The 12,858-nt window shown below is 38.1% G+C and overlaps 1 protein-coding gene across 10 annotated transcripts in view; it reads left to right on the top strand.

Annotated features, from left to right (window-relative positions):
* Positions 1-12,858, top strand: part of GULP1 (GULP PTB domain containing engulfment adaptor 1) — a 163,459-nt gene that overhangs the window by 40,496 nt on the left and 110,105 nt on the right. Inside the window, exon 2 of one of the 10 annotated variants that reach the window (XM_068407588.1) lies at positions 12,099-12,153. The exons of the other annotated variants lie outside the window; for them this stretch is intronic. The gene's annotated coding sequence lies outside the window, so the exon portion shown is untranslated. The remainder of the gene's footprint in view (positions 1-12,098; positions 12,154-12,858) is intronic. 10 annotated transcript variants of the gene reach the window in all.

Below are 12,858 nucleotides of genomic sequence, written 5' to 3' on the forward strand. Positions count from 1 at the left end.
GATGATATCCAGGGCATTTCTCACTTAGGTAAACTGATAACCTACAGAGCCTTTGATAGGAGTTAGCAAGAGGTTTTTGTGTCTCATTCTACCTTACTATGATAAATCAAAGAGTCTTTTCTTTGTTCACCCAACAGTCTTGCTTAGGGTTAGTACCCTGTTAGGAGTTCTGCAGGAAGTGATGAAAAACCTTCACTGTTGTCTTGGTAATAAGGGGCTTGGGTATGGGTGTGCGCGTGCTCTTGAGTTTTAAGAGCTACAGTTAGTTAGTATTTTATTGTAGAAAATAATCAGGTGAAATGAGGGTAGGGTATCTTTCCTTCATTTAGCGTCCCATATTGGTATCATTAATGTCTTATTATCAACTCGAGTAGTTTTTGCAGTTCTTTCTCAGCTGGACTAGCCTTCTTTCCTACTGAGGGAGGTTTGACATAACCCGATAGACAGTAAAGTAGGTAAAATAAGCGCAAAATCTATAAGACTCTGAAGTTTACTTGACCAAAGACTTCACTGTTATAAAATGCTGATTCCATATTTTGCTAGTCTCTACTAACTGTCTCATATCCTGGATTTTCCTGAGTATATGTATCTTAATGTTTTTCCAGTTGGGCTAGCTACATTACTCTTGGCTTTGACTGTATGAACATTACTGTGCCTTAACAGAAGGTCAGCTGCATTTTTGCAGTTAAATACTGGTTTTAGTATTCTAGTAGTCCAGGCCTCTGAGAAGAAATGTCTGTTTACTGTTGGACTATGCTCATACATATAATCTCCTCATAATATATTTAAAAGTACTATCCATGCTTTTCCTCTATATGACAAGAATGAATTATGTTTTTATACCTGGCCGTTTTAAAAATTATTTTATCTCTCCACTGCAGATTTAGGTTTCATCTAATCTGAAATGGAAAAATACAGATATTAGGTGGTTTTTTAAAAGTAATTGTTTCCTAGCGTGAATGCAGCCAGAGAAGGTAGAACTCGGATCAGATGAAATTCCTGCAGAGATGTTGGAGGGAGCTTGTGTTGGATCAGGAGTTGATTCCCTTGTTATCCCCGTGGAGCTGGGCTCATACGGGGCTTCACTGTGTCTAGATCTGGCGGCTGTATCAGAGTCACAGCACCGGCCTTCCTGCCCCGGTCTGTGGAAACCCTCAGAAGTGATTGTGCTTGGTATCCGTAGTAGAGCTGGATCTTGGGGATTAAAGTTTATGTCTGAATAGAGGAGCTCTCTCTGCTACGGGTTTGTGGCATTTTACTTTGCGTATATATGCTTTATAGAATCCCCAAAACTCGAGATGGTTTTTCCCCACTTGGCAATTGTGCTTTTGATTATTATGTGTGCACATAAAGATTGTCCAGGCCTAACTTGTTATAATGAAATATTAGCGTTTGTGAAAGTGAATACGATATTGTGTCTCAACAAAATTCAGGAAATGGTAGCAAGACTAAAATAATGTAGTACAACCTGAATTTTACTCATACCTTTTTGGGGGCTTTTTTGGGTAGTATTACAATGTGCCTCTAGGCATGAAAGGGCAACACACATCCTGAAGAATAAGACAGAATGTCTAGCAACGGTCTTAACAGCAAAATTGAACTGTCCAAATGAGTCCATCAGGCTTTTACCCTCTATAGTATTTGGTGGGAAAGTGAACGGTTACAGGGTTGAACCTGTGTTTGAAGCAGACACACCTGTAATATGCAAATAAGACGGGATGTCCTTTTCTTTATCTCTTTTTGCTAAGTATAAATGTTTAGTAATCATAAAGGTTACCAAATGAAGGAATACCTGATAGGTTTTTCATCTCATTTGGAAAAGAGCCATTGATTCAGACCCTAACCTGGCAAGAAGATGCTGATAGGCTGAAGTTATGATATTATAAAAATTAGTGCATTGAAGGCTATGGAGTAGCAATGCAGATTTTGAGTATATAATGGTTGCCCCTTTGTACAGCCAGTACTGCATTTGGACCTTTTTACAACAGAACTGTGTTTAGAGACCATTTAGAAGCAATATTTTCCCTTATTTAGTCAAATGTTTGCCAAGCATGACATCACCAAAGCTCCATCACAGTTGTGTTAAACTGGAATAGTATGCTGTCCGAAGCCAGCAATAGCAGTCTGCAATAGCAGAGCACAAAATGCAAGGTCCTTGTAACAGCCCAGTCCAGAAATGGTTGGATTACTGTGGGCATTGGTCTCCCATCGCCAGTCAGTATAGGGTGTGATTTCCGTCATCTCAGCAGAGAGAGATTTTAACCAAGAAAGGAAAGGAGGGGAAAAGTAAAGATGAGACACGCATATGAACCAAAAAAATGGTTTCAAATAGGGAGAGGGGAGGACCAGTTACTGACTGAAAAATGAACACTAGAGTCAGGATGAATTGCAGGAAGATAAATTTACCAAAGAGTAAGAACAGTAAGAACTCTAACTAGTTTAGGGTTTCTGTGAAGATGACTCTCACCCATTTTAAAAGATCAAAACAAGCTTTAGTGGAAGAAAGGGGCTGTACCTTATCTTCTCTCCTAGTTAACTTACTGCGTATCTTCCTATTTCTGTGACAGGCCAGACTGGATGCATTTACAATTATAAATGACCTTGCCAAAACCTTGGCCTGTTCATCCATTGCAGGGGTGACTGTGTCCAAATGACGACAAAGCCAAATACTGTGTTTTAGTGGGAGATATTAGATAGCCATTGGGAACCAGAGTAAGATGAAGTGTATTGCCTGTGCCTGACTGGGAATGTCGCACTTGATTCCAGTGCGAGTGAGTTTGCTTAAAATTGTAGAGAATATCTATGTGAAATGCAGCTGAGGTGGTGGTAGAAGTGATGGTGGTGGTCATTACTGTAAGGGAGTTGAAGATGGGGAGGGAAGCATTTTTATCTAGTGTAAGTAGCATCTGAAAACAGCCTTCCAGATCCACATAAATACTACAGGATGCCTCTTATCTCAGGGGAAACTCACGGAAGTTTGTTTCTTCAGTGGTGAGACCTTGGGGAAGAGTGATGTATGGCATCTAGTAAAGCTGTCTTTTAGTCTTTGCGTTGCTGAATATCTGCATTCAGATTGACCATAGGATCCTTAATTAAACATAGAAAATGCTGAAAGAATGTTATACGGAGTGTTGTGTTTCTTGTAGGTGACATCTATAATTTACTTTGTTTGAAACTTGTCAGAGATGTTTAAATCTAATCTTATTAATAGCTTTGGTGCAGGGATAATTTTTGAGCTTCTTATCTAAAAGTGTTTTATCAATCTAGTATATTTTTTCACTATGACTTAGGCTTATCCTTGCTTTATATAATGTGATTTGCAAAACAAAGTTGGAGTATATCTGGCTTTAGGTCACTGATTACAGCTAAACAGGCTTTTGTAGTGGAATATGTTTAGCGAATAAATCTGTGAGAGCTTTTAAAAATTCAGATGAAAATTGAACTTAACCATCTTATAGATTTATAAAAAGTATAATACATTCATCTGATGATATGGTTGAGAAACCCATCTAAAATACTTTAAAAAAAATAATTGTTTTACTTCTTGCTAAAGGAGTTTTTCCATTGTATAAGTACCTATAAAATATCTCTATTTTAGATTAAAATACGCAGTCTATTTTAGTGACTGATAATTAAATGTAGGTTTGTAGTTTGTCAGTCTTGGTTTCTGTATTGCCTCCCTCACCTTTTCCTGGATACAGTCTACTTATTTACATTTAAAACATATCTGAAGATTGAAATTTCAATTGATGTCCTGTATATAACCTTCTCTACCATCTAACCTCATATAAATAAATGCTGAAATGTTTCTTGATTTAAACAGTAGGTTGTCTACATAGTTTGTCATGTCAACTGTTATTCATCGCCTGTGTCTAATGGCAATTAGGATTTTTCTTAAAAGAAGGAGAATGTCTCAATGGCCTGGACAATTTGAGATAACGCCGAGGAATTTGCCATGGATGCTAAAAATGTTGCAACTCCAGTGCTCCATGCACTGTGCTGGGCAACTTCTAGTTTTGCACCTGTGAATTTATACATTGTTTTAATTTATGTAAGAGGTTTTCTTTTTTTTTTTTTTCTTGGATTACTCCTGAGAAACAGGATGAAATCTCCAGGATGAAGCTGGGTGATGCTTCTAACATCTATGTTTTGTATCAACCAAGCCACTTTAAGGAAAAGTGGGTGTAAATTTCCCTCTGCGATGCTGTTCCAATATCGGTATAATTCTGGGATTTTCAGTGAAGCTTGTGATCCTCATTCCTTGCATTGCTTCCATCCACGAGGGCAGTCATGGTTCATGTTATGCCTTTGGTTGGATGCTCCATGCCTGTAATTAAGGGCAAAGTGGATACAGCCAAGGGTAGATGACAATATTGTGTCCAAGGCGTGAAGCATAGCCATGAGCAGAGTAACACTGAGGATCTTTAAAAGCTGTGATCACTGTAGAGAAACACTATTACAATTTGCAAAGTAATGTCTTATTTACTAGATACTTGACACTTTTTCCCCCATTTTCTTGAGCTTCATTTTATTCATGATTCCACTTAGTTGCCTGGCTTTTTTTTTTCCTCCTTCTTTTACCTATCAATTTTGTGTTATGACATGGTCATAACATAAAATAGTAGAGGATGAGAAATTGTTTTTTGTGGGTTTTTTTTTTAAACCATTGAGTTCTGCACGTGGAAAGACTGCTGACGTGGAATGAGTAGCACGCAGGGGAGGAAGACTTTGATTTAGATGCTGTCCACTGTACACAGAAGTACAGTGTTGTGGGAGGAGGGTCCCAGGTACTCCAAATGGTTCTAATCTCAACTGAGATCCTGCCAAGTAGGGGGGAAATCCAGGCTGGGGCTGAAGGACTGTGCAAGGGTGTGCTTAGGCCATTACAGAGTGGCACAAGTGATATAATCAACAGTGCTTCCAAGGGTAGGTCTGTGATATGGTAATCAACAGTAAACTTTTCAGAAAAATCTAAGGGGATGCAGTATGACAGCACAGCAGAGACTTAGCCATGGGAACTTAATGTGTGAGACAGTCTGAAAGCTCAGGTGAAGACCTTTTGTGAGGAGTATGTGGCAGCAGCGTTCACTGTATGAGCTCAAAATACTAAGCGAGGCAATCATTCTGCAGTTTGAATCATGCAAATTCAGATTTTTAGGCAAGGATAGTGGGTCAGATTACAACTTTTCCTGGAAGCTGGATGGAGTTTTTGCCTTCAGACAGATTCACTGTTAGTCTTTCAGGTTGGCAACTGCCAGTGCCTCAGCCTGTCTGTCCTGATTTGATAATTTTTTTTTCTTTTTTTGAAGCCTTGATTAGAAGCAACGTGCTGCAGAATATCTGGAGGGTCAGTGTATGTTCTGATGGTGTCATTGTATCTGATACAGAAATCCTGTGGGCTGAAATAACTTCCTTAGTCTTTCTTTAAATGGTGCTCTGTATGTTTTAGTTGTAATCACTGTAACTTCTTTTTTTACTGATCAAATGAACACTTGATACATATTCATGTGCAGGTGGCAGGGGCTCATCTCCGAACCCTGCCAATCCTTAGCAGTTGGTTGAGTGTCAATGTACAAAATTCTCTACCTTTACTAGTGAAGGCATTTTTTATCAACAGTCCTGAATGTTACTGAATCAATAGATGGTGACATCACTTAGTCACGAGTTTTGATAACAGCAACAATTAAAGCAGCTACATCTAATGTATCGGATGATATACATTTTATCCTTTGGATAACTTCTGTACTGCGGGCATTTTCTCATACGAAGTGATGTCACTGTCAGCTGCTCCAAATGTGACTGTATATCAATACGTGGCTGCTATCCACATTATGTTAAAAGAGGTATCAGTTAGTTGGGATTGAGTATTGTATGATTTGGAGCTCTTAATCTATTTATTTACCATTTGGAAAACTTCAAATTGTTTGGGTTCTTTTCTTAAATAAACCCAGGATTGAAGAGTTAAACTAAATTATATTTTGATGTTCAATGCATTTGCTCACTACTTTCTGTCTGCATACAGAGCAAATGTATTTTATTATTGGGAAGTAATATGGCCATTTAGAAAACTACTCAGGCTACAATATTTGTGTTGGCAATTTTATTTTCCAGGCATAACAGTTCTGTTTTCTTTCTATACCCATTTGTGGAAAGATTAAATCATCATAAATCACACTTTCAAGGGCTGTGATGCTCAAGTTACTCTGTTTTACACAGCTCTGGGCTGTGTGGATTTAGGCAAGCTGTCATCTGTAACCTCGCCTTATTTAAATAATTTCTTATAAATCACAAGCCTAATCAAACTTTTATCACCAAATAAAACCAATTCTTTTCTGGCCCCAAATGAGTAACTTGTCGGAACGTTTAAATCAAAATTGCCATCCAAACAGGAGGTAAAAAGCAGAGTATGCGCCTCCTTAAATCAGCTTGAGACAAGCAGATTGCAGGCTTACAGAGACAGGTTTGAATTCTAGTTTTGGTTGTGTTTTTGTAGAACTACTAGATCTCAAGCTCCTGCGCTGAAAAACCAGTGTATCCAGTGGCTTAAATATAGTGATGTGACTGTTGCTCTGGGGGTGAGGAACAAGCGGCAATCACTTCTCTGGATTTTCACAGGTTTTAAATGGTGAAACTGTTGTAAATCTGAGAACAAAGTTTAGTGCTTGCTGAAAAGTTCAGGCTTGATCTGTATGACGCCTTGGTGTCTCAAACTTGAAATATGTTTTTGCATTTGAGGAGGGCTGTGAGGTTGAATGTAGGATTGCCTCCGACGTGCAGATGTTTTGAAGTCACAATAAAAAGAGAAGTTAGGACATGTGATGATGCTTATGTGTTGGCTGTTTCAAAATAATCTTAATTTGTGTATTGCAATTTGGACTTCAGTAAAGCCTGAAAAACACAGCTTTTTCAGGAGTGAATAATTAGTGTGCTAGGTAGTTGAACCTAACCACAGCCTTGTATTTCTGTTGACAAGGCAGCTTAGCAAACTGGAAAACTTTTCTGGCATTCCTCACTCAACACTCAGCTTTGTTTACTGAACTTACTAAGCACAAGATTGTCCTTTTTGAAATGTAAAGGGAATATTTCCCAAGGCTTTATGGGGTGAGGGAATCCATTTAGTACAGTCATCTACTATAGATTTCCCCCCCCACCCCCAACTTCCAGCAATTAAATTTAATTTGTTGGTGTCTATTCTCCTCCTTCCCTGTCTCCTCTAGCTCCATTCCCAGCTTTATATCTGTCTTCAGACAATGTTTGTAATCACTATCTTGTTTTATTACTGTGGTAACAAATAATGTCTGGAGTACACACGGAAATCTGACTTAGTACAACTAAAGTGTTGTTCGGGGTTTTTTTGTTAGTTTCATCTCCATTTGTTAATGATGTTTCATGAGACTTCCCATTTAACAGCTCTTCTTAAATGTTTGACTCATGATTTTATAGTGATGCGTGACTTTCCTATCTTTAAACAAAATTTCCTAGTCAGAGATATGCATTTGCAGTATGTTTTCAGGTCATCACTGGTGTTTCTTGCTGTGGAGACTGCTTTTTGCTGCATGGTGAGCGTGATATGTTCTGGGCTAATTTCATCTGCCTCTGTTAATTCTGCAGTGGTGTAATACATTCTGGGCTGATTTCATCTGCCGCTATTCATTCTGCAGTGGATGTGCGTGGGCAGTATTTCTGGGTAATGCAAGCAATACTTTGAACTTGCCAGGCTACAGCAGCTGTATGAGGAAACCATCCTTACCAAACAGTAAATCCCACACCACACAGGGTTGCAATATAAACCTTTTATAATGAAGAGGGACCCTGTGGGAATAAATGCAGCACAGTGTACAGAACAGCTTCACCAGGCAAAGCTGCTCTTGAAGGCAGAGGTATTTTTACTGTCAGCAAGGAACTCTGACTCTTGGCGTGCTCACACGCTTGAGTCACAGAAAACATGTGCATGGTCTTGCATGAGTCATGCTGAGCAAGAAACAGTTCTATAATTACATTATGAAGTGTACAGAGGAGAGGGAGCTGAATCTCGGCTTCTAAGCCGTGAATTGTTCTCCCTTTCTCATCCCCACTCAGACTTAGAGGGGAAAGGAGTAAACAGCTGAAGGAAAGATTGCTTGCCTGCTTTTGAGGCTGTCCTGGGAATGGTACCGCTGAGATCAGTAACTGACGTATAAAATGTAGAGAAATTGTATATTGGTGCTCTATGCGTATATATACACACACGCAAGTGTATGTGCTTGCATGTATACATACTGCTATTCATTCCTCAAAGACTTAAGGAAAAGTAGTTCACTGCCTTATGCATTTTTTTTTAAGTGAATTAGTGTGCTGTTTTGTCACTGTTCTTTCAAGCTCACGAGGCTGTCATGATGTGCTTGAAACTATTTAATCTCACAGGTGCTTTAGCATGTGGGTATAGATCAGAAAAGCTTTTTAAAAATCTCCACATGAATTAAAATATTCTGCCAATCGAATATCTTCGTTTGGATTTTTTCATCGACACCATAGACATTTAAAGATTTCTTATCCTGTTCTTTTCTTGCGGAATATAAATACTAGCTGGTCAGTGAATTTCTTCTTGTTTCTGTGGCATCTTTTATAATATGCATTAAAGTGTACTGGGGCAAGCTTTTGTATTTATGTTTGTAAACAACTATCTCATATGTATGTATATGTGCAGATCAGTTTATATGAGAATAAGGGGTTTGTATGTGTGTGAAGACTGGCTATTGAGGAAAAATTGGTGTGATCATTTCTTGGATAATGAACGCCAGGCTGGCACTGTCTGTTGTAAGGCAAGGAGCTGTGTATTACTTTCCACAGTAGATCTGTATGGAGTTCTTGTTTGGTAACTGTTTTGATTCAATTTCTTGTAAATATTTTGGGAGAAGGTTAAAATAAATAAATGAGGTGTACTAGTAAAGATTTGTATTCATACATGGTACTTACTTATCATACAGCAAAACATATTTTCATTTCTGTCATCTTCCCCTACTTAATTTGCCCTCCAAAATAAATACCACCTACCAATAGCTGAAAACTCCTGTGAGTCTCTTTCTCATTTTTCCAGGAGTGTTTTGCTTACTCATTCAGCTTGGTGCACTCATACCATCTCCATTCTCCAGGTCAGTAATTGAGACACAGTTAGGTGACATTTAATGGTTAGTAAGAAGTAAGCACAGAACTGTATCTTAACTCTCAAGTCACTGGCCTGTCTGATTTTTATGCTTTGTTGTTCTTTCGTGTTTTGGGGAAAATTTCTGTTGTACGGCTCTCCTGCAGCGTGTAAATTGTCATGTTTTCTACATTATTGATTTTTAGTGAGAATAACAACAGAACAAGGAGAAAACAAATTCATGACATTATCAAGAAAAACAAAATATGAAATGTATTGTCTGAAAATAAAATGGGTTCATTGACTATTTTGTTTGTTCTGGCAGTTAGGCCAAACCTCATCACAGCAGTGAAGGCTAGTTAGTGGGTCCTAGTTGGCTTGTCAGCGCTGAGCAGAGTAATTCGGATTAGCCAGTGACTTGTGCTAGCTGACTAAAATGCCCCTGTACTCCTTCCCAGTATCTGGAGGGCAGCGTGAAGGAATGATCTCTGCTGAGACCTGCAGCTGTTGACCTGTCAGTGGTGATGCACTGCCTGAATACTTGGTGAGACAAGTGAAAATGTATATCCTAAAGATGTGCTCTGAATCGGTTTTAAGCACCCCATATTAATGTGTTAAAACAATTCATGTGTACCCTTAACTGGACCTGCTGCTTATGAGGAAGCTGTAGGAAAAGGAGGATTTTACATTGCAGTTCTTCGGTTTGCTTTTGATTCTTTAGGGTGCAGTCAAGTTTTGGGACTTCTCTGCAATTGTAAGGAGATTTTCCTTGCTCTGGTCAGAGATATTCTAAATGATATTTGGGCATATATTAAAAAGTAGGAGTAAAACAGTTGTTGCATCCTGTGACAGGGCTGTATATATTGCTTATTTCTCTAGTCTTAGAGAGCTTCAAAATATCCCTGAGATAAATTTCTCTTATACAGAGGAACTGAGCAATAATCTACTTTGTTTCTTCCCTGCTTAAGAATGCCTGTTTCATCTTTGCAAATACATTCTTATTTAAAGTGTGAGAAATGACTGTCTCTAACCTGGGAATTTACTTAATCCTTTATTTTTTTTTCTTGTCTTTTCCTTGTATAGAGGACAATGTGATTTTGAACTGTAAGAAGTCAGAGCTATCCTCCCCTGAGAAGCACCCTAGCACCCTGCTTCCTGAATTAACCTTAAGAGAAGAACTTGGCTTAGTGGGTTTTGATTTTTGTACTGATTGTTTTGCTCATTTTTATTTCATTGAAAGCTCCTGTCACCACATCGAAGTTTTCAAAACTCCCTCCCAACCTTTTTTAAAGACTGTATGGGAAAGACAACCATAGGACTTGTCAAGAGGTTTCTTTTCAACTGGAGTACTTTTGCTGTTACTTAACCCATGTTCTAGCTGCTTCCTTGCTTAATCTGCCATAGCTCATTATTTTATGGCACTACTGTAACGTTTATATTGCAGGGTGGCTTTAATTCTTTTGAGTACTTCATCTTTGCTTTCCTCTTTATCACCCACTTTAGACTTTACTTTAGGCCTTTACATGTTAGCATTATGATTTAGTCAAGATCATATCACATTACAACACAGATCCAAGATACAAAAGTACCCTATATTGTTAGCACTAGTTTATGGGTGAGTAAAGCCAATTGTAATATGAAGTACATAGATACCAAGGTGGTGAGACATAGAAGACTTCTAATCCTGTCTATAGAATAGCAGGTTTGTTTTACATCTGTTGGACCGGAATATCTATAAATATTATTTTCATGACCTTGCAAAAGAAGAAGTATGTAAAGTATTTTGCAAAAGAAAGAGAGTACTAATTGCATTGAAATTACATAAGAATGCAATAGGGGATGCATCTGTGAACTGAAGAAGATAGGCTGACAGGGATGGGTGTAACCAAAGCTAGAAAGGGGAGTTCAGTTGAGACTGTTGGGGGCTATGGAGACTGTTTCATTTCATGTAGATTTAAGGTTTGGAAATTTTTTTTTAAAATGTGTAATCAAGATAAGTGTATCTGCAACAGATGTGCTGTATGTGTCCACTAGGACAAGTGTGGTTATTCATCCAAGAGTTTTCAAAGAGCAAAGTTTAAATGGTTTGGAACATTTTGCTCTGAGATGATGTCAAGTATACTGTACCTTGCTCAGATTTTATAGCCTTGACTAAAATTGGCATAGCTTTCATTAAGCTATAATTACAAAGAGGCATCTTCCCTCTCTTGAAGGTACAGTAAATACCAGAAATTTAGGAAGAACTTATATTACGTACTGGGACTTCTATAATTTGGAATGTATTCTGATTGCTGAGTTTCTTAAATGTGCTTCCCTTCCTGTGTGTTGTTATATGATGTGGGTAGGGCTGCCCTGTGCATGATTGCCAAACCTTTTTGACATGTGTAGGTGAAAAAATTCTTTACAATTTTTATATATAGTGCACTTATAAATATTTTTATTATGATAATCAGAAGGTGTAAATGAGGAGAGGTAGTGCTACAAATACTGTTTTACCAACTACTTAAAGCTGGAGAGCTGCTGCTGTACTCTGAGATAAACTGTTGGCTTTTGTACGAGAACAGACCACAGCAAAGGGACTTCCATGTCTTTGATAATTCCAGTTTAAGGACCTCTCTTCATCATTTCTGAAATGTTTGTGCCTTGAATACAGCCGGTGAATTGCCCTAAGTTTCTGCTGCACATCCGAGTCCTTCTGCTGAGAGCTGCTCTATAAATGTAATTCTTGAAATTCTGGTTACAGTGGCTGTGAACAGTGCAATATGAATGAGTTTCTGAATCACAATTTGCTGGCAGGCAGCTATGTCAATGGCTTCAGGCACTGTAGGATGAATTGCAAATAAGCAAAAAGGAGTAGAGCCGTTGGGTCAGTGATTCCCAGTTCCATTGCTTCTTCTGATCCAGCCTTGAATGCTACATTAATGAGTGTTTCCTTCCAGAGTGTCCCATGACCTTTTCTCTTGTTCTGCTTTTACAGTGGGAAGTGCAGTTGGATACTGTTACTGTGTAGTTACAAGAAAAATTACGGAGAGGCAAGTAAAAGTGGTTAAACTTTTTTAATTAAGCAGAGTTTGAATCTCATGAGTGAGGTTTCAATCTAGGTGTGAACAACACAACTCAACTCAACTCTTAAACTCAACATCAAACTCTTAAATAGCACAGATTTGGAGTAGAAACAAAAATACATTATTGCAAAAGCTGAAATTACCACTTCTCTACCTTCTGCCTTTTTTTTTTTTTTTTTAAAGAAAAATTTAAGAAATAGAGGATCAGTGTGAGGGTACAGCATTTGCTTGTTGAGTTCAATACGGTCATGATGATGAAATGGTACAGCATACATTTCACGTTCGATGACAGGAAAAAATCTTTGTACGTTGTAACTCTGGAACACACTCTCTTACACAAATGACCTTCAGCATTTATTATCTTGGTATTCCTATAAAGGCATGATAGAAGTAAGTGCAATAGGTGAGCATGATGTATTGCGTAATTACTAAAATTGACACACATTTTGTTTGGCAGAATAACAAAGCAGTGAAATTAGAACGTTGTGGTGCAGTATACAGCCTTTTAGAAAATGTTTCTGATGTATTAGCACTTGGCTTTTATTCTACTAGTATACTGTATCATTAGTCGTACTTTTGGGGTCTTCTTTGGACTTAGCTTACCAAGTTACAGGAGGAGCATGAAAGGCAGAATGCATTCTTGCTAATTATAGAAAAAGAGGCAAACTAGCA

The sequence above is a fragment of the Nyctibius grandis genome, chromosome 9 (assembly GCF_013368605.1).
Source record: "Nyctibius grandis isolate bNycGra1 chromosome 9, bNycGra1.pri, whole genome shotgun sequence".
NCBI classification, from domain to species: domain Eukaryota; kingdom Metazoa; phylum Chordata; class Aves; order Nyctibiiformes; family Nyctibiidae; genus Nyctibius; species Nyctibius grandis.